At 44.4% G+C, this 25,001-nt stretch overlaps 2 long non-coding RNA genes across 3 annotated transcripts in view; one reads left to right on the forward strand and one right to left on the reverse strand.

Annotated features, from left to right (window-relative positions):
- Positions 1–25,001, forward strand: part of LOC132380590 (uncharacterized) — a 35,562-nt gene that overhangs the window by 2,048 nt on the left and 8,513 nt on the right. For both annotated transcript variants that reach the window (XR_009507817.1, XR_009507818.1), the window contains exons 2-3: positions 20,489–20,748; positions 22,954–23,197. This is a non-coding gene — a long non-coding RNA (uncharacterized LOC132380590). The remainder of the gene's footprint in view (positions 1–20,488; positions 20,749–22,953; positions 23,198–25,001) is intronic.
- LOC132380587 (uncharacterized) lies at positions 4,713–13,051 on the reverse strand. Its single transcript, XR_009507816.1, has 3 exons — positions 12,914–13,051; positions 11,357–11,560; positions 4,713–9,729 (listed from the first exon to the last, which is right to left on the reverse strand). It is a non-coding gene; the product is annotated as an uncharacterized LOC132380587 (long non-coding RNA).

The raw sequence follows: 25,001 nt of genomic DNA on the forward strand, positions 1-25,001 counted from the left end.
AGCTAGCCATTAACTTTAAAGAGGATACCAGATGTTTCTGCAGATACATAAAGTGTAAAAGAGAGACCAGAGTGGAATGGAAAATGATGCTGGAGAGGTAGTAATGAGGCACAACAAAATGGTAGATGAACTGAATAAGTATTTTGCATCAGTTTTCAACATGGAAGATACTAACAGTATGGTGGATGTTCTAGGTGTTTGGGTTGTGAAGTGTGTGAAGTTACCATAACTAGAGGCAAGGTTGTTAGGAAACTGAAAGCTCTTAAGGTAGACAAGTCACCTGGACCAGATGGTGTACACCTCAGAGTTCTGAAGAGGTGACTGGAGAGTTTGTGAGACATTAGTAATGATCTTTCAAGAATCATCAGGTTCTGGAAGACTAGAAAATTGCAAATGTCACTCTACTGTTCAGGGGAAAGGCAGAAGAAAGGAAACTATAGGCCAGTTAGTCTGACCTCAATGGCCGAGATTTTGGAGTTGATTGTCATGGATGTCTCAGGGTACTTGTGGGGACCAATTCTTTTTACATTATATTCAATGATTTGGATGATGGACTGATGGCTTTGTTGCAAAGTTTGAAGATGATGTGAAGATAGTTGGAGGGACAGCTAGTTTTGAGGAAGTATAGAGGGTACAGAAGGACTTTGACAAATTAGGAGAGTTGGCAAAGAAATGACAGGTGGAATGTTGGGAAGTGTATGGTCAGGCTCTTTGGTAGAAGAAATGAAAGGGTGGACTATTTTCTAAATGGAGAGAAAATACAAAAGAAAAACTAAGTGCAAAGGGACTTAGGACTCCTTGTTCAGGATTCCCTAAATTTTTAGATTAATTTGTAGGTTGCCTGTGGTGAGGAAGGCAAATGTAATGTTAGCATTCATTTCAAGAGGACTAAAATATAAAAGCGAGGATGTGATGTTGAGCCTTCATAAAGCACTGGTGAGGCCTCACTTGGAGTATTATGAGCAGGTTTTTCTTAGAAAGGATGTGCTGAAACTGGAGAGGGTTCAAAAGATGTTCACGAAAATGATTCCAGGATTGAATGGTTTCTCTGGCATTTGTTGGCTCTGGGCCTGTATTCATTAGAATTCAGAAGAGTGAGGGGTGACTTCACTGAATCCCATCGGATGGTGAAAGGTCTTGATAGAGTGGATGTTTCCTATGGTGGGAGAGTCTAAGGCTAGAGGACAGTCTCAGAATAGAGGGGTGTCTTTTTAGAACAGAGGTGAAGGGGAAATCTCTTTAGCCAGAGAGTGGTGAATCTGTGAAATTCTTTGCCACAAGCAGGAGGCCAAGACTTTACATATTTTTGAGGCACAGTTTGATAATTCTAGATTGGTCAGGGCCTGAAGGGATATGGGGAGAAAACAAGAGATTGGGACTGAAAGGAAGATTGGATTAGCTATGGTGAAATGGTGGAGCATACTCGATGGGCCAAATAGCCTAATTCTGCCCCTCTATCTTATGGTAAAGCTTCAGAAGTTAAGATCAAACGTAGCACGAGTATAAAGAAGCCAGAAAAGAAGTGAAGAAGGGAACTAGGAAGCTAGATGGGGCAAGTAGGATTTAGGTGAACTCCATGGCTTTCTATACATACATCAAGAGCAAGAGGGTAACTAAGAAAAGGGTAGGACCACTCAAGGATAAAAGGGGGAACATTTGCTTAGATGTGGAGAATGTGAGTGAGGTACTTAATGAGTACTTTGAATATTTGCCAAGGAAAAGGACATAGAAGACCAAGAGGTCAGTGCTGAGTGTATAAATATATTGGGGCATTTAGAGGTGGAGGAGGAGGAAATGTTGGGCCACATAATGAGTATTAAGATGGATAAGTCCCAGGAGCCTGATGGGGTTTACCCCAGGTTATCAAAGGAGGCAAGAGACGAGGTGCAGTGATATCAGCTTCTCAGCAATAAGCTGGATGCCACTCTACTCCCATGACTTTTGTACCTGGCCAAGTTTCTTTTAAATGTACCTGCCATCCTGCCATGACCACTTTGACTCAACTTCTGGCAGCTGGATCACTCTCTTTGTGTAAAAGTTGTCCATCAAGTTCCTATTAAATCGATCTCACCTAAACCTTTGTCTCTTAGTTCCCAATTCTCCAATCCTGGGGGGGGGGGGGGGGGGGGAAAGAGTCTGCATTCACCCTGTTTATGTTCTTCAGAGATGTCCCCCTCCCATTAAGCAGAAGACAGAAAAGGCTGAAAGCATGCACTACCACACTCAAGGACAGCATCTACCTCAAATCACAGAGTATTAAGAGTCAGAGAGCAATCCAGCACAAAGACAAGCCATTCAGTCCAATGCTCACTGTGGTGCCCACTGAGCTTTTCCCAATTTTCTACATTCTTCACCGAGCCAATGACGCACACTCATATAATATATAAAACTGATATTCTTTGCTCCCAAACATATCCAAATATCCTGACTTCTCCCTGTAACTAAGAATCTATGAACTTCCACTAAGTATACCCAATGACTTGGCCCCTACTGCCATCTATGGTAATGAATTCCACAGATGCACCACCATCTGGCTAAACAAATTCCTTCTCATTTCTATTCTAAAGGGATGTCCTGTTCTGAGCTATATACTTCAGGCATAGACTCCCTCAGTATAGAAAACATCCACTATCTGGCTTTCCAGTATTCTGTAGATTACATTGAGATTCCCCATTTATTCTTATAAACTTGGGCAAGTACAGGCCCAGAGCCATTGAAATGCTCATTTTTTAACCCTTTCATTCCCAGGATAATTCTGTCGCGCCTCTTCAGGATCCTCTCCAATGCAGCATATGCTTTCTTAGATAAGGGTCTTGAAACTGCTTACAACACACTCATTTCTTCCCATTGCACCAATCGGGGACCAGAACGCACCTTCCAGTCTAGTATATTGTAGTTTGTATACACCTTGTGGTTTCTACACTAGGGGAACCAAACAGACTGTGATGAGTGGCTGCATTCAGTCATGGAAGTGAGCTCCTAGTCAGTGTCTTGAGCAGAATTAACAGAGACCCTAATTTCCAGAGGACTAGAATATTAAAGCGTAGTTGTAATACTGAGGCTTTCTAAGGCATTGGTCACATCACACTTAAGACTATTGTGAGCAGTTGTGGGCCCCTTATCTAAGAAAGGATGATCTGGAACTAATTCTAAGTCTGTAACCATAACTCCTGAACTGTATCCCAAATTTATAACACCAACCCAATTCCAAAAATAAATCCTGAACTGTAAATGACCTGGATGAGAAAGTGGAGGGATGGGTTAGTAAACTAGTTGATGACACAAAGGTTAGGGGTGATGTGGATAGTGTGGAGGGCTGTCAGAGATTACAGCAGGACATCGATAGGATGCAAAACTGGGCTGAGAAGTGGCAGATGAAGTTCAACCTAGCTAAGTGTGAGGTGGTTCTTTTTGGTAGGTCAAATACGATGGCAGAATATAGTGTTGTTAAGACTCTTGGCAGCGTGGAGGATCAGAAGGACCGGGGTCTGAGTCCATAGGACACTCAAAGCTGCAATGCAGGTTGGCTCTGTTGGTTAAGAAAGCATACAGTGCATTGGCCTTCATCAATTGTGGGATTGAGTTTAGGAGCTGAGAGGTAACGTTGCAGCTGTATAGGACCCTGTGTTGGCGCGTGGCCTAATGGATAAGGCATCGGACTAGTGATCTGAAGGTCACTGGTTCGAGCCTCAGCTGAGGCAGCGTGTTTGTGTCCTTGAGCAAGATACTTAACAACACATTGCTGTGCGACGACACAGGTGCCAAGCTGCTTGGGTCCTAGTGCCCTTCCCTTGGACGTCAGTGGCGTGGAGAGGGGAAGGCTTGCAGCATGGGCAACTGCCAGTCTCCCATACAACCCTGCCCAGGCCTGTGCCCTGGAAAAACCTTCCGAAGCACAAATCCATGGTCTCACGAGACTAATGGATGCCTATATAGGGCCCTGGTCAGACCCCACTTAAGAGTACTGTGCTCAGTTCTGGTCACCTCACTACAGGAAGGATGTGGAAACCATGGAAAGGGTGCAGAGGAGATTTACAAGGATGTTGCCAGGATTGGGGAGCATGCCTCATGAGAACAGGTTGAGTGAACTCGGCCTTTTCTCCTTGAAGCAATGGAGGATGAGAGGTAACCTGACAGGAGTATAAGATGATGAGAAGCATTTTCCCAGGGCTGAAATGGCTAACATGAGAGGGCAGTTTTAAGGTGCTTGGAAGTAGGTATAGAGATGTCAGGGGTAATTTATTTATTTATCTTTATACGCAGAGTGGTGAGTACGTGGAATGGGCTGCTGGCAACGGTGGTGGAGGCAGATATGATAGGGTCTTTTATGAGACTCCTGGCTAGGTACAAGCTTAGTAAAATAGAGGGCTATGCATAACCCTAGGTAATTTCTAAGGTAAGTACATGTTTGGCATAGCTTTGTAGGCCAAAGAGCCTGTATTTTCCTGCAGGTTTTCGATTTTTTCAATACCAAATTTATTACACTAATCCCAATCCCTGAACCATAACCTGAAATGACAACTAGAGATGAGGAGGGTTAGGGACCAGATCAGGATCAGGGACAAGGGCTTAGGGTTAGTTATGAGGGCATGAATTACGTCTATAGGTTCAGTTATACATCAGGAAGGTAGACACAGAATACAGAGAGTTATGACTCAGACAGACTTTATTTGGAAAACAGCATGGCCTGTCATCACACTGTTCAGAATTCTATTTTCATACAGAATCGATTAGCAGTTACAGACATTGACCATTTGGTAAACTGTTATGTTTGATTTCCCTATTTGAAAGAACAGTCTCCATTCACAATACACATATTAAAAGTCATTAGAAACTAAGCTGACAATGGATGATGATTTGAAGCATTTGTTGGTGTGTGTCTTAGATTACTGATCACATCTCCAGGCCCCTGGTGTTCAAAGGGAAGTGTCCTTCAAAGACTTTTCCTGTCTGGACTATAACTTGCAATCCTACCTTGCCTGGATATTATGATAACACTTGCCTTACTGCAACATTGCCTGGTATTGATGATCATCATTTTGTATCTGGCCCCTTTGTGGTTACCTAATCTACTTCATTGTCCCTTGTTAGTCTCTACTGGAAGGCCTGTCTGAGTGACCATTTTGTTCACCCCACGTTCTGTTCTGAGTCTATCTCCTTGGACCTTTACAATTGAGATGGATGTGTAATTGTCGATTATATATTTACTGTGGTGTGAGAGATACATTTGACCAATGTACTAAATTCTGGTTAAACTGGTAGATTACCAGCTTGGAGAGGCCAGATCTCTTGAGAGACAGTCAGGGTCAGTGTGAGGTTGAGGCGGAGACCGAAATCCAGATAGCACTTGGGGGTATTGAAGATGGAGCTTCCCACCATCCAAGTAAATATCTGCCATTTGGGAGCTGAGTCCGACTAAGAGTGCAGAACTCCCTGAGAGAGTCTCTGTCCCTCTAAGTCCAATTGGATTGTGGTGACTTCCCAAGCAGTGGAGAACGGTACGAAGCAGGCAACACCTTCTCCCATGAAAACCATCTCTTCAACGCCTCAAGGACCCAGGAGAGACTGGGTGGGAAGGTACCTTGACATAGCAGCAGCATCCATCACTGCGCCACTATGGCCTGCATGCTCATTAGAGAACCAATAACTACAGAGGGATGTCACAGTATGGCTGATCCCTAGTGAGAGGAACTGGAGTTGGCAAAGGGACCTGCAGACACCTCTGTTCCAGTAAAAGAGGACTGCTGCTGAGGTTCCTGGTCAAGAGAATGACTCAATCCGGTCCTTGGACCCAGTAACTGCAGACAATCCAGAGACGAGGTGGGCTTGTTGAATGCACCACTGTTGGTGGTAGCCCACCATTGGCTGAGTCACAGGGCAGTGGCTGCTGCTTGAAACTCAGGAAGAGTTCATTCTTTTCTTAAAAGTCTTTTTTTTTCCCTTTTCAAGGGGTCTGGGATTCTATTGAGGTCCTGATTTGCAATGGCAAACTTTTTTTAAAAACGGCAGATGAGTTCCTGCTCCTGGAGCTTGCCAGCTGGTTGGAAGATAGCGATTTCACTTAGTGATGCTGAAGGAGAAGGGACAACAGGATTTCACTGTGGCGGATGTACAGATGGAGGTCTCTGTAGACCAGCGATTGCACGCTCTCAATGGTGGGGAGAGTTTGCTGCTAACTCTCGAGTCAGAGAATCTCAGGATAAAATGCAATGTAGCAGACTGTTAGCCTCCCTTTTTGCTATGAATGGGTGACACCTCTCTGTTCCTTGTTAGGGAAAGAGCCTGTGGCATGTCGAACGGTCAGGTAAACAATAGCTTTTGTTGACTGCAAATCATGGTCTCTCTTTGGGTACTCTGCTATTGCTAAGTGGGTGCTGATGCTTTTTTGCTGAAACAGATGAGAGGGAGGTTGATGCTTACTGCTACTTGCAGGAAAGCGGTCTTTGGGGTTCTGTTTTCCGTGGATGTCAGCGATGACTAAGTATTTCGGATTGTATAGTGTATACATTCTCTGATAATAAACAGAGCCACGTGAAGATCCATCTGCAGAGCCACAGCCATTCCCAGAACAGTAGTGATATGAAATAGATCTCATGTCCCTCTCTGAAGCAGAGGGTGAGGATGTTTCTGCACCTCATCATGCCAGGCCAAGGGAACTGGGTAGCTGCCTCCATATGTAGAAGACCGTCCTGACGTAACTCGCACTGTGGATGGAAATTGGACTTACCCATCTATCAACGGAGTGCTTAGGTGTCCAAGAGAGATTGTTCAGCCACCTTGGCACTCTTTCAATGTAGTTCAGTGCATGTTAAAACCTGGAAAACAGTCATCCAGAAGATACTGTGGCATTGAATGATGAACAATCAACAGGATCCTGAGACTTGAAACTTTGCTGAGACGTCTGACTGTAAGTAATTTTACAGCTGGTGTGTAAAGCATTACACTGACTGCTGTTAGGGTGTATTCTGGAAATATGGAATATAGAAAATATTAATTTCAATAACAACCAGTCTTCAGTTTTGCACATGGATTGTTGAGTTTAAAATGCAGCTCAGAACAATGGTCTTCCTAAAGGTCAATAGCAAACTGGGAATAACACTATTTTTGGGTGTATTGGTTTGAAGATCTAGGTGTTTGAAAATTATCTGTAACTCAAAGGAGGCATTATAACTAAAGAAATTGTCCCACTGTTACCATTGACCTTTAGCATATAATGTTGGGTCAGAGAAACACTCCAGAGAAACTCCGAATGCTGTCAGCTGAACTCCGAATGTGTGCCGAATAAAGACTTTTATACTACCAGCTGCCTGTCTCTCTGGTAGCTTTTGTTGACAGTCACTACATTTGGGGGCTTGACAGGGACATGCTTGTGACCTATTGTGTGGTCAATGATCTCAGCAGTGAGTATTTTTAAGATTAAGTTTAGATCTGTTCAGGTCAATGATTGGGATCACAAGATATCAGGAACACAGCTGAATGGGTAGATATAAAAGTAGTGTTGTGTGTGTGTGTTTGTGCAAGAGACCAGGCATTTTTGGGTAACTTGGTGAGACAGGGCCACCTGTTGCGAAGGGTGGTTACTGGTGGTGCCAATGGGGCGTACTCATTTGTAAGCATGCTTGTGTGTTTTAAGAACAGGTCTGTAACTGCTTTATAACCTCAGGTTCTTCATTTAGAGGGAAGGCATCTTCTTGTAGATTTTAGCTGTGTCTAAACAATGAGGCACTATCCTGGGGATAGACACACTAAGTAAGGCAAGTGCTATCATAAAGGAAAAATAACATGGACAAAACAGAACCAGTGAACATCTATGATGCAAAGACCAGACAGCATGTCTCAATGGGTAAAGCAGCCCTAGTAAGGGTAGGAGATGGGACTGTTGGACAGCAAAACAACAGTCTACAGATCAGTGAATCCAAATGAATCAAGGACAGTGGAAACAGACACACTAGTTGTCTTTGCTCTTGCTGTGTGCTTGGGAATGGAGGCTGCCATTTTGTGAAGACACTCTATTCTCCATTTTGTGAGCTTGACATGCATGTTTTAAAGACACACTGCAGATAATCTGCTGGACTAGAGATAACTTCCAAATAAGAAGTTATTTGTGAGATGTTCTTTGGATGGATATAGTGTGCAGGTTTGTGAATGCTGGGGTTGGTGCCTGCCTGGAGTGATTTGAGCTCGTTGCTGATTGAGAACAAGGAGACTTAAATTATGGACTGTCACTTGATGGGAAGAGGCAATAAATGGATGCTGGTTTAGAGCAGAACCAATAACAAGGTGTTAAAGGTAAGACACATGACCCATGGCCAATGACACTGGAATGCAATATTTGAATTGATAAGGAGTGGATATAAAAATGGATGCTTTGTGTGTGCTGGCAGCAGTAACTTCACAGAATAACCATCACAGATGCAGCATGAGCAACCCTACATGAAACACTTGGCGAGTGAATCTGGACTACGAGGAAAATCTGGTCAGCTGGTCAGTAGATTCTTTTGCCCGGGTAATACCTTTGCTATTCTTTGACTATTCAAGGATACTTAGTGGGTGTGCACACAAGGTATTCAGTGTATGAATTTGTTCAAACAATAAAGGTACTTGTCGGTAAATACATTTCTCTCTGTACCTCACTAATCATTGTTATAAGAGGTATTTTTTTTACAACAGGACAATGATCACAAATCATGTCAGGAAGTCCCAAGGTAGCACAAACACAGTGAAGAGCTGTTAGAAGTAGTCCAGCTACCTGTAAAGGTAGCAGCAATTAAAGGCACACCATAAAGGGGAGAGTAAGGTGCAGAAAGGGATTGATTTTGGAAATCACAGTGCAAAGATAGCACAGAAGAACATGAGATGACAGAAACTGAAGAGGAAGAAGATAGTGGAGCCAATTTAGTAAGACCATATGGAGATGTGAAGGACCACTGTGATCAGGTTAATGCATTGAGGGACAGAGCAAATCAGCAACAACATATTGCTGACCAAAGAAAGTCAGAGGAAGAGAAGATAGTCCTCTCTCAACCGGGTGATCAAGTCATTGTGAGACAGCTGCCCGAAAATCCCAGGTGGTTGTGCTTTTGACAAATGACTTCTAAGTTTGTGTGCAGACCTCACAAGGTAGCCAGTGGAAACACTGGACTCAGGCTAAACTGTATGACTCGCCTTCTTGTTGGAGTCAGACAGAGCAAAAGATCAAGTGTACCCAGTAACCGTGGCACTGCAGAGAACCTAAATGATGAACACCAGCCAGCTGCACCAGACCTGACCACACCTGACGGAAGACGACCCAAAACAAACATAAATGCAGAAAACACCAAGCCAGCATGACAAGGAAGCTGTAACCCGTGTTAAAGTACAATGGTAACTGTACTCTGTAATGAAGGCTGGTTCTTGAAGGTCAATGATCAATGGAGATACCTGATGGTCTTGTCTCAGTCTCTGCCACAGCTCCAGGCCTCTCTTCTGCCTGTCATAAATCTGACAGTTCATCCTCTGCCAGATCCATACCTCAACTGCCAGTTCTGCGCCTGCCTCATTGGATCTCCAGACCACTGCCTCTTGCTTGGAACTTGATTCAGTTGCACACCCCTAGATCTTGGATCTCGCCGACTCCATCCTCAGACCTGACAGCTCTGGATGCCTCTGGACTGGTGACAGTAGTATTGCCAGTTCCAACAACCCCAAGCGGATCCAGAACTCAGATTCCACCGCTGTCAATGCTGGTTCCTATGACCACAGTGTATGATAATGCATTTTGGTTAACAGAACAATAGTGCAGACTATTATCTAAATAGGGAGAAAGTTCAAACATCAGAGGTGGAGACTTCATGCAAGACTCCCAGAATGTTAATTTACAGATTGAGTCTGTGGTAAAGAAGGCAAATGCAAAGTTGGCATTTAATTCAAGGAGATAATGCAGAGGCTTTAAAGACACTAGTCAGGCTACCCATGGAGTACTGTCAATTTTAGGCCCCATATCTCAGAAAAGATTTGTCATTGGAGAGGTTCACAAGGATGATTTCAGGAATGAAGGGGTTAATTAATAATATGAGAAGCATTTGACAGCTTTTGGGCCTCAAACTTGAAAGAATGCAGGGGGATCTCATTGAAACATACCAAATGTTGAAAAGACAAGATAGAGTGGATGTGGAGAGGATGTTTCCTATGGTGGGAATATCCAGAACTAGAGGGCACAGCCTCAAAATCCAGGGGCGACCTTTTAGAATGGAGGCAAGGAAGAATTCTTTTTAAGCCATAGAGTGGCGAATCTATAGAGATTGCAGTGGAGGCCAAGTCTGTGAGTATATTTAAGGCAGAAGTTGACAGTTTCCTGATTGGTCAGGGCATCAAATGATATGGCAAAAAGGCAGGTGTAAGGGATTTCATTGGCAGAGCAGACTCGATGGGATGAATGGCTTAATACTGATCCTATGTCTTTTGGTCTTATGGCATGGAGTATGAACTGTTGACTATGAGTCTGATTCAGTTACTTTGCTGATGCCCCTGACCAGAGAGTAACCACTGATAGCCGCTTGCCTTTTAGCTATCTGAGAATGAAGGAGTGAAGGTAAGGACATGATTAAACAGCAATCGGTCTGCAGGGAAGGAGGCAAAAGGCATACAAGTGACAAAGGCTGTTAGTCAAATTTCTGCTTAGAATCTTGTAGGTAGCCATTAGGGATTTGATAGGTAATTGGGCAAGGGGGCTTGAAATACAGGGCATTTTTGCTGTACAATTTGATTAGTCCCTCTTTAAGGTTTGGCCTTTCCTGGAACAAATTTATTTTTGTCCAAGATGGCCAAGAGGAGGGACCGTTTTGGCATATTCTGGAGATATGGTCTATAGCAAATAATGATTTCAACAGCAACCAGTCTTCAGATCTGAATGTGCATTGTAGATTCAATTTAAAATGCAACTCAAAACTATGGCCTTCCTGGAGATGCAGATTTGGGTTGACTGTACAATAGGAAACATCCTATTGACCTGAGAAGTCTGCATATGCACGAATGCCACTCAGAGACAGTGGTGATTACCTCATTTTTGGTATGTTAGTATGAAAATCTAGGTGTTTGAAAATGATATGGAACTCAAAGGAAGCGTTATAAATGAATCGTAACGAAAAGAAATTTTCCTGCCATTACCTTTGATCTATAGCATATAAAAATGTGATGTAACGTTGGGCCAGGGAGCCGCTCACCAGAGTGACTCCAAATGCTGTCAGCTTGTGTGTGCAGAATAAAGACTTTAATATCACCAGGTATGTCTCTCTTTAGTGGCTTTCATTGGCAATCACAACGTCGCCATGTTACTGTGCCTGTATTGTTTACTCCTGAGTATTTTCATTTCTCTTACCTCAGTAGATTACTTTCTCCTCTTTGCTGATGTTGTTGTGGAGCACTCGAAATTGCCAGTCTTCGCCACATGGGAAGTGCCAGGAGTTAGCATCGCCATTGACAGGTTTCTTGTTTTTCCACTGGCAGGGAAAAGCTGCGGATGAAACAGGTCTGTCTTCCCGAAGACAACTGGTTTTTCTGATTAGAGAGCGCTCACCAATTTCTAAAATAACAATGTAAAGATTCCTTATGTCAATAGGACTGAATGATGATTATTATCCGTTGATTCTTTAGTCATGTTTTCTGGCTGTTCTCCAAGTTTGCTAACTCACTGTTGGCAACGCAAGAGCAGCAGGAAGAAAGCTGACCAAGTCCATTCAACTCTCATTTTTCCAAACCCCAATAGAAAACTGAGTTCTGAAACTGAGTGTTACTGTAGGGCACATCAGACAGCCAGACACACCCTGCCGGGAGCAGGCTCACTCATCACCTGCCATTGGGACCAATTTGACAATCAATGCTCACATCAGCCGTAAGACTGTGACACATTTCATGTCAAAGGGTATACCCAAGTGATCCCAGAAATCAACTCCTCCCTGTCCTCAGATCAAGATCCCACCAGCCACGTGCATAGAACAGTAGATCACAGTATGGCCCCTTGGTCCACGATGTTGTGCCAACCTTTCAATCTATTCCACGATCTCTTCCCTCCTACAGAGCCCTCCACGTGCCTATCTTGAATCTCTCTAATGGCAGCGCGGTCCAAAAGTAAGACCACATGATACCCCCATCCTTTCCTCTAAACACCTTAAAGTTCTGCTCGCACATTAGCCACCCCCATCCTCGGAAGACTGGCTGTCCACTCCACCCCTGCCTCTTATCGTCTCATCGTCCTTCTCTCCAAAGAGCCGACTCGCTCGGCCGATCCTCGTAAACGTCCTCTCTAATGCTCCCACACCCTTCCTATCACGGGGTGACCAACACAGTCTAACCAGGGGTTTACAAAGCCGTATTACCTGTTCAACCCAATCCCTCAACTAATAATGGCCAATGCCTATCAACCTGTGGGACAACCGCGAAGGATCCATGGGCAGGGACCCCAGTTCCTCCACACTGCCAAGAATTAACCCTGTATTCTGCCTTCAGGGTGAATCACTTAACACTTACCCAAGTTAAATTCCATCTGCCACTTCTCAGCCCATCTTGGTGTAAAACCCCCTTCCAGACCCGGCAAAAAGCACACACAGCGACATCCCAACCAGTTTCCACAGCTACTCCACCCTACCCAGCAGGTACAGAGCAGGAACTAACAATCAGCACTGCAAGACCCCAATTAGCACCTGCTCAGCCCCACTCATCCCATGCCCGGCAAAGAAAGAGTCCAACACGATGCACAGCAAGATCCCATATCCTAGTCCAGACCGGAATGATAACGCCACCAACGCCTCCTGAGAAAAATCCCACCCTGCGCGCACACGGATTGATAACCCCACCAACGGCTACTCAAGATCCCACGATCAGGGACAACTTTACAACGTTGCGTTAGGCGAGTGATTTCCGACAGGCATCGACTCACCGGGCGCTGAGCTGCGAGTTCCCGGCCCGACGACGAGGAACCGGAGGGAGGGTGGCGGGACACCGGCCCGAAGAGCAAAGAGCGGCGGGAGTCGGGAAGACGAGGCGTCGCCCCAGCCGGGCCGTTGGAACAGCCGGGCACCCCGCGACCGTTGGAGGAAGCGCGTGCGCCCGGGGGGGGGGGGGGTCCTTTGGCGGGAAGCCACGGCAGCCAATCAGGCGCGCTCTGCCCCCCTGGGCGCGTTGCGCGCGAGCCCGGGGGGGGGGGGGGAGGAGTCCCTTTGGCGGGAAGCCACGGCAGCCAATCAGGCGCGCTCTGCCCCCCCCTGGGCGCGTTGCGCGCGAGCCGGGGGGGGGGGGAGGAGTCCCTTTGGCGGGAAGCCGCGGCAGCCAATCAGCGCGCGCGCAATCTCTGCCGTTCCCGCTCCCACCGCCTCAGCTCTTCCTCAGTGATGAGGGAAGGAGTGGAAGGATGGGTGGGGAGGGCAGAGATGAATGAGGGAGGTGGACGAAGCAGGAGGGATGGGGGAAAGAGGGAAGGGCGGAATCGGGGGTGGGGGTTATGGGATTGAGCTGGTGTAGTGGGGCAGGGAGTGTTGAGGGATAAAAGGGAGAGAAGTGTGAGGAGCTGACTATTTTGGAATAGACATTGTGAGCTTGTTTTCAAGTTTGTTCTCTGGGCTGGACTTGGGGCTGAGGAACTGCTGGGATGTTGTGTGGCATATTCTGTGGGAATATTGACAAATGGTCTGTATAGGTCCGGAACACGGTCCCTTGCAAACTCCGATAGGATGGCAGGGGGAGACTGATAGTGACAACAGCAGCACAGAGTTTGAGTGGAGAGAGGGAATATGAATAGGAAGGTGATGGATTGAAAGAGAAAGAAAGGAGGTGGGTCTAGTGTAGGTGGATCAGAAAATGAGGGAAGAGAAGTTGAGCAGAAGAGCCCGAGGGCAAAATTGCTAAATGATGGGGGGGGAGGAGGAGTAAAGAAAATCAATCTGCTTAATCTAACAAAAATCATCAGAGGGCAAGTAGGGGAAGTGAGCCATGCCAGAATTTTAGGAGATGGAAACCTACCGATAGGATGTAAAACTAAAGAGCAGATGGAGAAGGCAATGAAGGTGACTAATGTTGGGAAAGTCAAAGTGTCCAGGGTTGTAAGAGTTGGAGCACAAAGGGTCAATGTTTGCAAGGGGTTGATCTCTGGGGTTCCCCACAGTGTTAATATGAAGGAGCTAGTGGAGAACTTAAGGGTGAGGAATAGTTCAGTGAAGAGTGAAAAGAATGACAAAGGGAGACTGAAACTGTTCTGGCAGAATTTGAGGATAAGGTGCCTCCAAAGGAGTTATGTTTTGGATTTCTGAGATACAATGTAGGAGAATATATACCAAAACCTATGAGGTGTTTCAATTGCCAGGAGTTTGGGCATGTGGCCAAAGTGTGCAAAGGAAAGAGAAGATGTGCAAGGTGTGTGGTGGGGAACATGAATATGGAAAATGTGGAGAGGGAGTGGGTCCAAAGTGCTGTAATTGTGGAGGTAACCATAGTGTAGTGTACTGGGGATGTGAAGTAGTGAAAAAAGAGGTGGAGGTGCAGCAGATAAGGGTGAAGGAAAAAGTCTCATGCTGAGGCAGTCAAGTTGGCAGGACAGAAGAAAATGAATGAGGGAAGATGTAGCAAAGAACAGGTGGCAGCTAAAGAAAGGCAAGATAAGAATGCATGGATAGAGAAGAAATTGGTGACCTTTATAGTAGGAGTGGTAAATGCAACTTGTGAGATCAAATCTAAAGGATTCAGGTTATTGTGAAAGCTGCAGAGCACTATTTGGGTAAGATAGGATTAAAATGCGAAGAGGCAAATGATGAACTCAGGGTACAGTCAAGTCAAGAGACAGTATGTGTGGGTTGATATTCCTTCTTCAATGGAATGCAAGAAGCCTGATTGGTAATGGACAAGATTTCAAGCAGTTTATAGCTAGTAGGAGAGAAAAGCCAGATGTTGTGTGTATCCAGGAGACCTGGTTAAAACCTAATTTAGATTTTGTTTTATATGGTTATGAGGCAGTAAGGCGAGACAGGAGAAAAGTGGGGGGGGGGGGGGAGAGGAGGATGTGCAACTCATGTAAAACAAGGTATTCCTTATAGAATACTAGGTATAGGAAGTGAACAAGAGTATGTGGTAGTAAAAGTATGGGCTGAAAGGAAAGAGTTGATGATTGTGAATTATTATAATCCATACAAAAGGCTAGAGTTAAACAAGCTTGAGGAGATAGAAGGGCAGAATAGTAGTAACGTCGTTTGGTGTGGTGATTTTAATGGACATAATGTATTATGGGGGAGCGACAGAACAGACATCAATGGTCAAGTAATAGAGGAGTTGCTAGATGAGAAGTATCTAGTGTGCCTAAATGATGGCAGTAGTACTAGAATTGATGTTAATACAGGTAAAGAATCTGTGCTTGATCTTACATTAGTATCAAACTCTATTGCTTCAGTATGTGAGTGGTTAGTGTACCAACAAGGAACTGTAGGGAGTGATCATTACCCAATCTGGTGCAAGATAAATATTTCTGCCTCATTGGTCACAGAGAATATAGGTGGGAAATGGATCCTTGAGAAAGCCAATTGGGAGAAATTTCTGGAAAAAAGTGATAGATATCTAAGTCGGGTCAGTGATGAGATGGACATAGAAACACTTGACAGCATATTAAAACAAGGTATAATATCAGCTGCATGAGAATCCATTCCCAAAAGTAAAGGAGGAACAAAGAAGAGAGTAATGCCATGGTGGGATGATAATTGTAAGGAAGCAGTGAGAAATAGAAACAAGGCTTTTAAATTGGTTAAAAGAACTCATAACTTCCAACATATGATTCAGTACAAACAAACTCAGGCAGTAGTAAGGAGGACAGTAAGACATGCTAAGAGGACGCACTGGAAAAAGTATTGTGGTTCAATCGGAAACACAACCCAAGTAGGAGAGGTGTGGAGGATGATAAAAAGGATGGGAGGGGACAGGAGAGAGTGGAGGTACCCAGTTCTGGTGGATGGAAATGTGACTGCAGTAGCAAATAAGGAAAAGGCAGAGTTGTTGGCAAGTACTTTTGCTATGGTACATAGCTCTGATAATTTGTCTGAGAAGGGAAGAAGAGGCGGAGAGAGAACAAAAGCTGAAAATATGGAGGCTTTATGTAGGAAAACTAACCTTGACGGTGTGCAAGATGTCCCTTTCAGCATGAGAGAATTAAGAAAGGCACTAGATAGAACAGGAAAGACTTCATTAGGTAAAGATGAAATATGATAAAACACCCGAGACTTCCTTGTCTGGAGAAACTACTGCTTCTGTAAAACAAAGTCTGGGATGAAGGGAGAATACCAGGGAGCTGGAAAGAGTCAATAATTATTCCAATAAGGAAACCTGGAAAAGATGCCAGCAGGCCAGGAAATTACAGGCCAATTGCCTTGACATCTCATATATGTAAACTTATGGAACGTATGATAAATGAGAGGTTAGTGTACTTCCTGGAGAGTAGAGGTATGGTGGCTACGTATCAAAGCGGGTTCAGGAAAGGAAGGAATACTATGGATCCAGTGGTGTGTCTAGAGGACGAAATAAGAAAAGCACAAGTAAATAAAGAGACAGTAGTTGCAGTTTTTTTTTGGTGTTGAGAAAGCTTATGATATGTTATGGAAGGAGGGGCTCCTAATGAAGCTGCATTTAATGGGAATTGGGGGGGGAATGTTCAACTGGGTTAAGGACTTTTTAAACGGGAGAACTATTCAGGTGAAGATAGGATCAGAGCTATCAAGCCAGTATGTTGTAGAAAATGGGACGTCTCGGGAGTGTAGTGAGTCCAACTTTATTCTCCATTTTGATAAATGATATATTTGTAAATATACCAACGGAAGTGGGGGGGGGTCATTGTTTGCAGATGATGGGGTTTTGTGGAAAAGAGGGAGAAATATTGAACATATAGTTATGAAAATGCAAGATTGAATTAATCGTTGAAGAGTGGGGGACAAAGTGGGGTGTTGCATTTTCAGTGGAGAAGACAAAAACCATGTTCTTTACAAGGAAAAAGCTCAGGGGACTTAATCTGACTCTGTATGGAAGTAACCTGGAGAGAGTTGAAAGTTTTCGGTTTTTGGGAGTGCACTTTGACTTGAGATTAACACGGAGAGAACATGTTAGATATGTAGTTACTAAATGTGATAAATGTCATGTGTCTTGCTGGTTTGGAACGGGGTGCTGATTTTGCATCACTGAAATACATGTAGATCAAGATTAGTTTATGGAAGTATTGTGTACGGGTCAGCAGCAAAATCTGTGTTAGCAGAACTGGATGTCGTGCAAGCTCGGGCTCTAAGGGGGTGCTTGGGAGTGGTTAGAACTTCCCCAGTGTGTGCACTCCAAGTTGAAGCAAATGAAATGCTGCTGGCTGCGACGTAAACAGCTGGAGGCCAATTACTGGATTAATTGATAGCCATCCTACAAAAAGGGTGTTGGAGACATGCTGGGAGAAGGAACGGACACAAAAAGAAAGTTTTGGCTGGACAGGAGAGCAAACAGCAAAAGATATGGGTGTATATGAAAAATAGTTTTGTCCAAGTGTGGTGTAGTCTGTCAGACCTTTCTGGGTATTAGAAAATCCCTCTGTAGATTTGGAATTGCTTAAGATTAAATGCAGTAATAAAACGGCTGATATACTCAGTGAATATCATAGGTATAGGGAATGTAAATATAAAGACATTAAGATTTTTACAGATGGATCAAAGGATCCAGAAATGGGTGCTACAGGGTCTGCAATTGTTATGCCAAGTTATCAAGTGGAAATTAGCAAGAGAACGCCGGATTGCTTGAGTGTTTATGCAGTTAAAATGTTTGCCATATTATTAGCACTAGAATGGAGTGAGCAGGTTGATTGTAGTAATTTTGTGATATGTAGCAATTCTGTATCGGCCCTTGTAAGCATTAAGGCAGGTAGAGGACACCAGGATCTGCTTTATGAAGTACTGTTTGCAAATTCAAGACTGGCTAGACAAGGCAAAAATATTGCATTCATGTGGGTTCCAGCACATTCGGGTATTATGGGAAATGAGACAGCAGAAAAGCTGGCAAAAGCAGCAGTCAATATTAAACTATCAAAATCAGAAGGGAAGAGCATAGTGTGGAGAAGGATAAATCAACAGTGGCAGCAGCATTGGGATAGAGCAATAAAAGGAAGACATTTACATTCAGTTCAGAACAGAGTAGATATGGAAAGGAGTAGGGGAGTAAAGCAGAAGGAGCAAGTAATGATAAGTAGACTGAGGATTGGGCACAGCAACCTTAGTGGTACTCTGGCCATCATAAATAAACATCAGACAGGATTTTGCGATCTATGTCAGGAGACTGAAACAGTAGAGCATACCCTTATTCCATACAGGAAATTTGCAAAGGAAAGTCAACAAATGCTACAACAATTATGCAAAATAGGACTGGTAGAGAACAGTGTTAAAGGTTTATTGGAATGTGGGGAGCGTGATCGGGGAGGAAATGGTTGTTTAGTTTTTTAAGGGAGACGGGACTGGAAAGACGACTTCAGGCAGTCAAGTGAATGGACAACGAGGGACAGTAAATCCTGAAGATGGCAGTAATGCAACAGTGTGGATGCCAACTGCCGTAAAAAAAACTTCAAGAAGAAGGGAAGTGTGAGTGTGGAAGGTAGAGGGGGAGTGAGGAGAGAAGCCGGAAGAGAGAGGGAAGGAGCGGGGAAGGCAGGAGGGACAGAAAGAAGGAAGAAAAGAAGTGAGGGGAGGGGAATGGAGGGAAAGGAGGGACAGTGTGGTGAGAGGAAATGATAGATTGGATGAATTGGTTTATGATGGGTGGGAATTGAGGGTGACTGGAGGGGATAGTGTGTGTGGAAGGGAGAAAAGGAGGGAATGGCATTGGATGTCCAGCTTTAAGTCACTGCATTAAATGGAATGCCTCCTCCCTCCTAACCATCCCCATCTACCACTCACTCTCACCTTACAAAATCATGAGGGGCATATTTAGGATGAACGTACACAATCTTGAATCAAGGACAAGAGGACATGGGTTTGAGATGAGAGGAGAGAGACTGAGCAGCAACTTTTTCACCCAGAGGATGGTAAATAGCAGATTAGGTTTAATGTATTATTAACTTTCATAGATGAGTAGTTCATCAGCAGCAGCACCACACAGATTACAAAATAAAATAAGTACTGCAAACAAAAATAGAACAACAAGGCAGTGTTCATGAATTCATGGACTTTTAAAATCTGATGGCATAGAGTAGCACCTGAATTTGTGAGTGTGGGTCATCAGGCTGCTGAACCTCACCTCGATGGTAGCATGTCCCAGATGCTGAGTGATATGTATATAGAACAAATTGTTACACGCATATTAACAACGTTCAATGTTCAAAGTAAATTTATTGTCGAAGTACATATATGCCACCATATACAACCCTGAGAGTCATTTGAAAGGTAGCTGGACAGGGTTGTAGATAGGAAAGGAGTTGAGGGCTTGTGCTAAATATGGTTTGAGTGTGAATCTTGGTTAGCATCAATTAGTTGGGCTGAAAGGCCTGTTTCTGTGCTGTATGGTTCTATAGAGCTGGTTGACACATTGGTGTTGTGTTGTCTAGCATGGTTTCAGGGGGACATTTAGTGTCAGAGAAATGTATACAATATACATCCTGAAATGCTTTTTCTTCACAAACATCCACAAAAACAGAGGAGTGCCCCCAAAAAATGAATGACAATTAAAATGTTAGAACCCCAATGTCCCCCCAAGCTCCCCACCCTACCATGCATAAACAGCAGCAATCAACAACCCCCCTCTCCCCACTGCCACCCACCACCGAGCACTCAAGCGTGCAGCAAAGACACAGACTTGCAATACCCCAGAAACTACTTGTTCACCAGGTATTCGACATACCATGGGCTCTCTCTCTCTCCTAATAAGGGAGAAAGGTGTCTCCGTTTCGTAGCGAGAGGGGAGACATTTCAGACAACTCGCTGGTTTACGATGTTGAAAGTCTGTTGCGTCGCTTTTTCCGAGCTCTGTGCCCAAAGATCTCGGGTTGCTAGGCACGCAGACGTAGATCTTCCGACTGCCCCGATGGCACTCTGATCTCCTGCCATTCGATCCGCCCGTCTCCAGAACCTTGAGATATGGGCCTTCCGAGCCCTTGGCATGCCGAGCATCAGCCATTCATGAAACCCCGAGACCAGGTCCCATTTCCACAAAGGTCAGTAGTCAGTGTGTAATTCCAGGTCAGGGTCTTCAAAAGAACCCTGAAAGGGAAAAAAACAGAGATATTAAAGATGGAAATAGAGCTGTTTTTGAAGATGCAAGCAAAGGAGTCGCCGTTAGATGCCATTAACCCTCCTAAGCTCCTCCCCAATAAAAGTGAATGGGAGGAAAGGGATTGAAATTTTTTATCATAGTTAGACGGAATCTGCAATTGAGGAGATAGAAATCATCTTGTTTTGTGTATTTCATTCCCAACTGTCACCCTATAGATGACTCTTAAAATAATATTCTCCTAATTTGTGTTCATCAGGGATGCATGTCGGCCAGACAATCTACTCCAGCACAGCTCCCTGGTTCTCGGTAACAGGCATGTGAGTTGGTTACGATGGCAAAGGCATCACCTACTTTGATTTCTCAGCGAGGAAATTTGTGGTTGGTGTTCCACAGCTGGAAGCTCTCCTCAGTGGCCTGAACCACCACAGCTCCTGCACTGATGCTGAAGTCAACTGTACTGGGCAGTTTGTCCCTATGATTACAGAGAGTGAAAATGGGATGTTCTGACCCTGAATGGTAAGCTGTCAACCAATGTCCCCTCTAATTTCTAATGACCAGTGAGCACAAAAGTCTTGTGCTGTGCAATTTTTTGCCCAGTGACAACAACATGTGTGCATGGAACAATTTCTTCAATGAAAACAGTATCAATAAGCAAATTCTAAAACCTGCAGACAAATCATTGCAAACTCCATGTTGTCAACACCATTCACATCAGAAATCTGAAAAGGAAATGAGACTGTGTGCAATTGTGGAATATACTTAACATGCCAACGAGGCAGAAGGTGACAACCTTTTGTGCACCCTTTAAATTCCTGTGTGCACTAGTAGCAGAAGATATGTGTGTGTGTGTGCACACCTTAAAGGGACCATTGCTGTCAAAGTAATTATATTGAAAACATTATTTAGACCTTGGAACGCAGCCAACTCTACAAATGTGAGGCAAATTGCTGATAACAGTGTCCTGTTATTTTAAAAAGAATACACTTATTATAAATTCAAATCACTAGAGTGCTATTATTTGTATCATAGCATTACAACATTACAAACAAAGAAACAGATAAATCATGACTTTCACAGACCGAACTAACACATTCCCACCCTCATCCCCTGCAGTACCCAACTGCCTTGAAATAACTCTGTGCCCGTGGATGCCGTGCTTCTCTTTTCCACACCTACTCGGGCACAGACTTGCCTATCTGAACGTTGCCAGGTTGTTAGTTTGGTCGGAATCCTCTGCTATCCTTCTCCAGCAAACTTAGCCAGTCCCAGCAGTAGGTTTACTGGGACATCCTCTCTGCCCCCCCACCCCCCCTGTACTGGATGACAAGGGTGTAGCTAACTGTGCCTTAACGTGATAAAGTCAGTCAGTATAGATGCAGACTCTTCAGCCCAACTAGTCCATGCTGAACAAATGGCCCATATTTGTCACCTTATGTGCAGATACCCCTGAGCGAGTGTCACTTTGTGTACATATAATCAGTCTATCTATATAAGTTAATCTTATGTAAATATTGTCACACTCCTAACGGTTACTTGCACGTTCTGTTTTATACAATTGCTTTTATTTTTTGTGTTCTTTTCTATGTTTTTTTGCTGCTCAGATCAATTTTCTTCTTTGCACCCATGCACTGAAGAATGACAAATAATCTTGAATATTGAAGTGAATTAGAGTCACAGAAAACTGCAGCACAGAAACAGGACCTTCAGCCCATCTAGTCAGTGCAGAACCATTTAAACAGCCTGCACTTGGGCCATAGGTCCCTCCTATTCTAGGTGTTATCGAAACTTCTCTTGAGCGTTGAAATCAAACTCGCGTCCACCGCCTGCACTGGCAGCTCATTCCACACTCTCGCCACATGCGAAGTAGTCTCCCCCCATGTCCCATTAGACATTTCACCTTTCACCCTCAACTCATGACCTCTTGCTATAGTCTCACGCAACCTTAATGGAAAAATCCTGCTTGCTTCTACCCTATCTGTACTCCTCGCATGCCTCTGTCAAATCTCCCCTCAATCTTCTATGTTCCAAGAAATAAAGTCCTAACTTATTTAATCTTTCCTTAAAACTCAAGTCTTCCACATCCTTGCTTTTATCGGGCGGCAAGATATTGAACTGAATTGACTTTATTTCTGACGTCCTTCACATCCATGAGGAGTAAAAATCTTTACGTTACGTCTCCATCTGAATGTGCAAATTATACTAATTTGTAATAAATAGAATGCACAGTACAACAGGACGGTCAATTTAGCATAGAAATATGATCATAGTGGTTAGCAAAGTGCTTTACAGTACCAGCAACCCGGGTTCATTTTCCATGGCTGCCTGTAAGGAGTTTGACTGCGTGGGTTTCCTCCCACGTTCCAAAGATGTACCGGTTGGTAGGTTAACTTGATATTATAAGTTGTCCAGTGATTAGACTTTGCCCTCTGGTTTTGGACATCCCCACCATAGGATGCGTCTTCTCCACATCCATTCTATCTAGGCCAGGTTTCAATGAGACTCCCACCTCATTCTTCTAAACTCCAGTGAGTCCAGGCCCAGAACAATCAAGTATTCATTTTTTAAGCCTTTCATTATTTTTGTAAAGCTCCTCTGAACCTTCTCAAATGTCAGCAAATTATTTCTTAGATAAGGGGCCCAAAGTGCTCACACTATTCCAAGTGAGGTTTTGTCAGTGTCATATAAATCCTCAGCACTACATGCTTTGATTTTATATTCTAGGTTTCAAGATGAAATCGAAGCAAGAGGCTGAGAGTGAAGGACTAAAGACATCTCAGAGAGAAGCCATTTTCTTTTACTGATCGGGGAAGAGGCGAGACTGCGCAGGCGCGTGACGTAGTGCACCAAAGGTTTCAAAAAAGACCGCCATATACAGCGGCCATCGTCGGAGTGGACTGAGTCAGAGTGGGACGGTTTTGGCTCAACAGGCTTCGGCGTGAACAGGCAGAGGTGAGGGTAGGTTCCGGTAAGTTTTGTTTTGTTCGTTCAGAGTAGAGAAAATGCCAGGCCAGATGTTGGAATGCTCCTCTTGCAGGAAGTGGGAAGTCAGGGAGACCTGCGGTGTCCCTGACAACGACACCTGCAAAAAGTGCATCCAGCTGCAGCTCCTAACAAACCATATTAGGGAACTGGAGCAGGAGCTGGATGACCTCCGGATCATTCGGGAGAATGAGAAGTTTGTAGATAGTAGTTTCAGGGAGGTAGTTACGCCAAAGGAGCAGCGCACAGGTAATCGGGTTACCGTCAGGCGAGGGAAGGGGAAAGGGCAGGCAGGGCAGGGATCCCCTGTGGCCATTCCCCTCAACAACACGTATACCGATTTGGGTACTGTTGGAGAGGATGACTTACCTGGGACAAGCTGTGGCAGCCAGATCTCTGGCACTGAGTTTGGTTCTGCAGTGCAGAAGGGAGGGGGAAAGAAGAGGAGAGCGGTAGTGATAGGGGACTCGGTAGTTAGAGGTATAGACAGGAGGTTCTGTGGTCATGACAGAGACTCCCGGATGGTTTGTTGCCTCCCGGGTGCCAGGGTCAGGGATGTCTCTGATCACGTGCACAGCATTCTGAAGTGGGAGGGTGAGCAGCCAGATGTCGTGGTACACATCAGTACCAATGACGTAGGAAAAAAGAGTGAGGAGGTCCTGAAGAGTGAGTATAGAGAGCTTGGTAGGAAGTTAAAAAGCAGGACCTCGAGGGTGGTGATCTCAGGATTGCTGCCTGTGCCACGTGTCAGTGAGGGTAAGAATAGGATACTCTGGAGGATGAACATGTGGCTGAGGAACTGGTATAGGGAGCAGGGTTTCAGATTTCAGGATCATTGGGACCTCTTCTGGAGTAGGTGGGACCTGTACAAGAGAGATGGGTTACACCTTAACTACAGAAGGACCAATATCCTTGCAGGGAGGTTTGTTAGTGCTATTGGGGGTGGTTTAAACTAGATTTGCAGGGGGATGGGAACCAGAGTGCCAGAGCAGATAGTGGAGCAGGGGTGAAAATAAATGATGTTAAAGGTTCATGCAAAGTCACAAATAGAAGAGTTGTGTGTGGTGGTAATAATCTTCTGAGGTGTGTCTATTTCAGTGTGAGGAGTATTGTGGGGAAGGCTGATGAGCTGAGGGTGTGGATTGACACGTGGAATTATGACATTGTAGCCATTAGTGAAAATCGGCTACAGGAGGGGCAGGACTGGCAGCTGAATGTTCTAGGGTTCTGATCTTTCAGACGTGATAGAGGCAGAGGAATGGGGGGGGGGGGGTTGGCATTCCTAGTCAGGGAAAATATTACAGCAGTGCTCAGGCAGGACAGATTAGAGGGCTTGTCTACCAAGGCTATATGGGTGGAGCTGAGAAACAGGAAAGGTATGACCACATTAATGGGGTTGTATTATAGACCACCCAATAGTCAGCGAGAATTGGAGGAGCAAGTCTGCAGAGAGATAGCAGACAACTGCAGGAAACATAAAGTTGTGATAGTAGGGGATTTTAATTTTCCACATATTGATTGGGAAAATTAAAGGTCTAGATGGGTTAGAGTTTGTAAAATGTGTTCAGGAAAGTTTTCTAAGTCAATATATAGAGGTACCAACTAGAAAGGATGCAATATTATATTTCTGGTCCTCGGGTTGGAGTTCTAAACTGGAAAAAGGCCAAATTTGAAGAAATGAGAAAGAATCTATAAAGCATGGATTGGGACAGGTTGTTCTCTGGCAAGGATGTCGTTGGTAAGTGGGAGGCCTTCAAAGGAGAAATTTTGAGAGTGCAGAGTTTGTATGT

The sequence above is a fragment of the Hypanus sabinus genome, chromosome 24 (genome assembly GCF_030144855.1).
Source record: "Hypanus sabinus isolate sHypSab1 chromosome 24, sHypSab1.hap1, whole genome shotgun sequence".
NCBI lineage: Eukaryota > Metazoa > Chordata > Chondrichthyes > Myliobatiformes > Dasyatidae > Hypanus > Hypanus sabinus.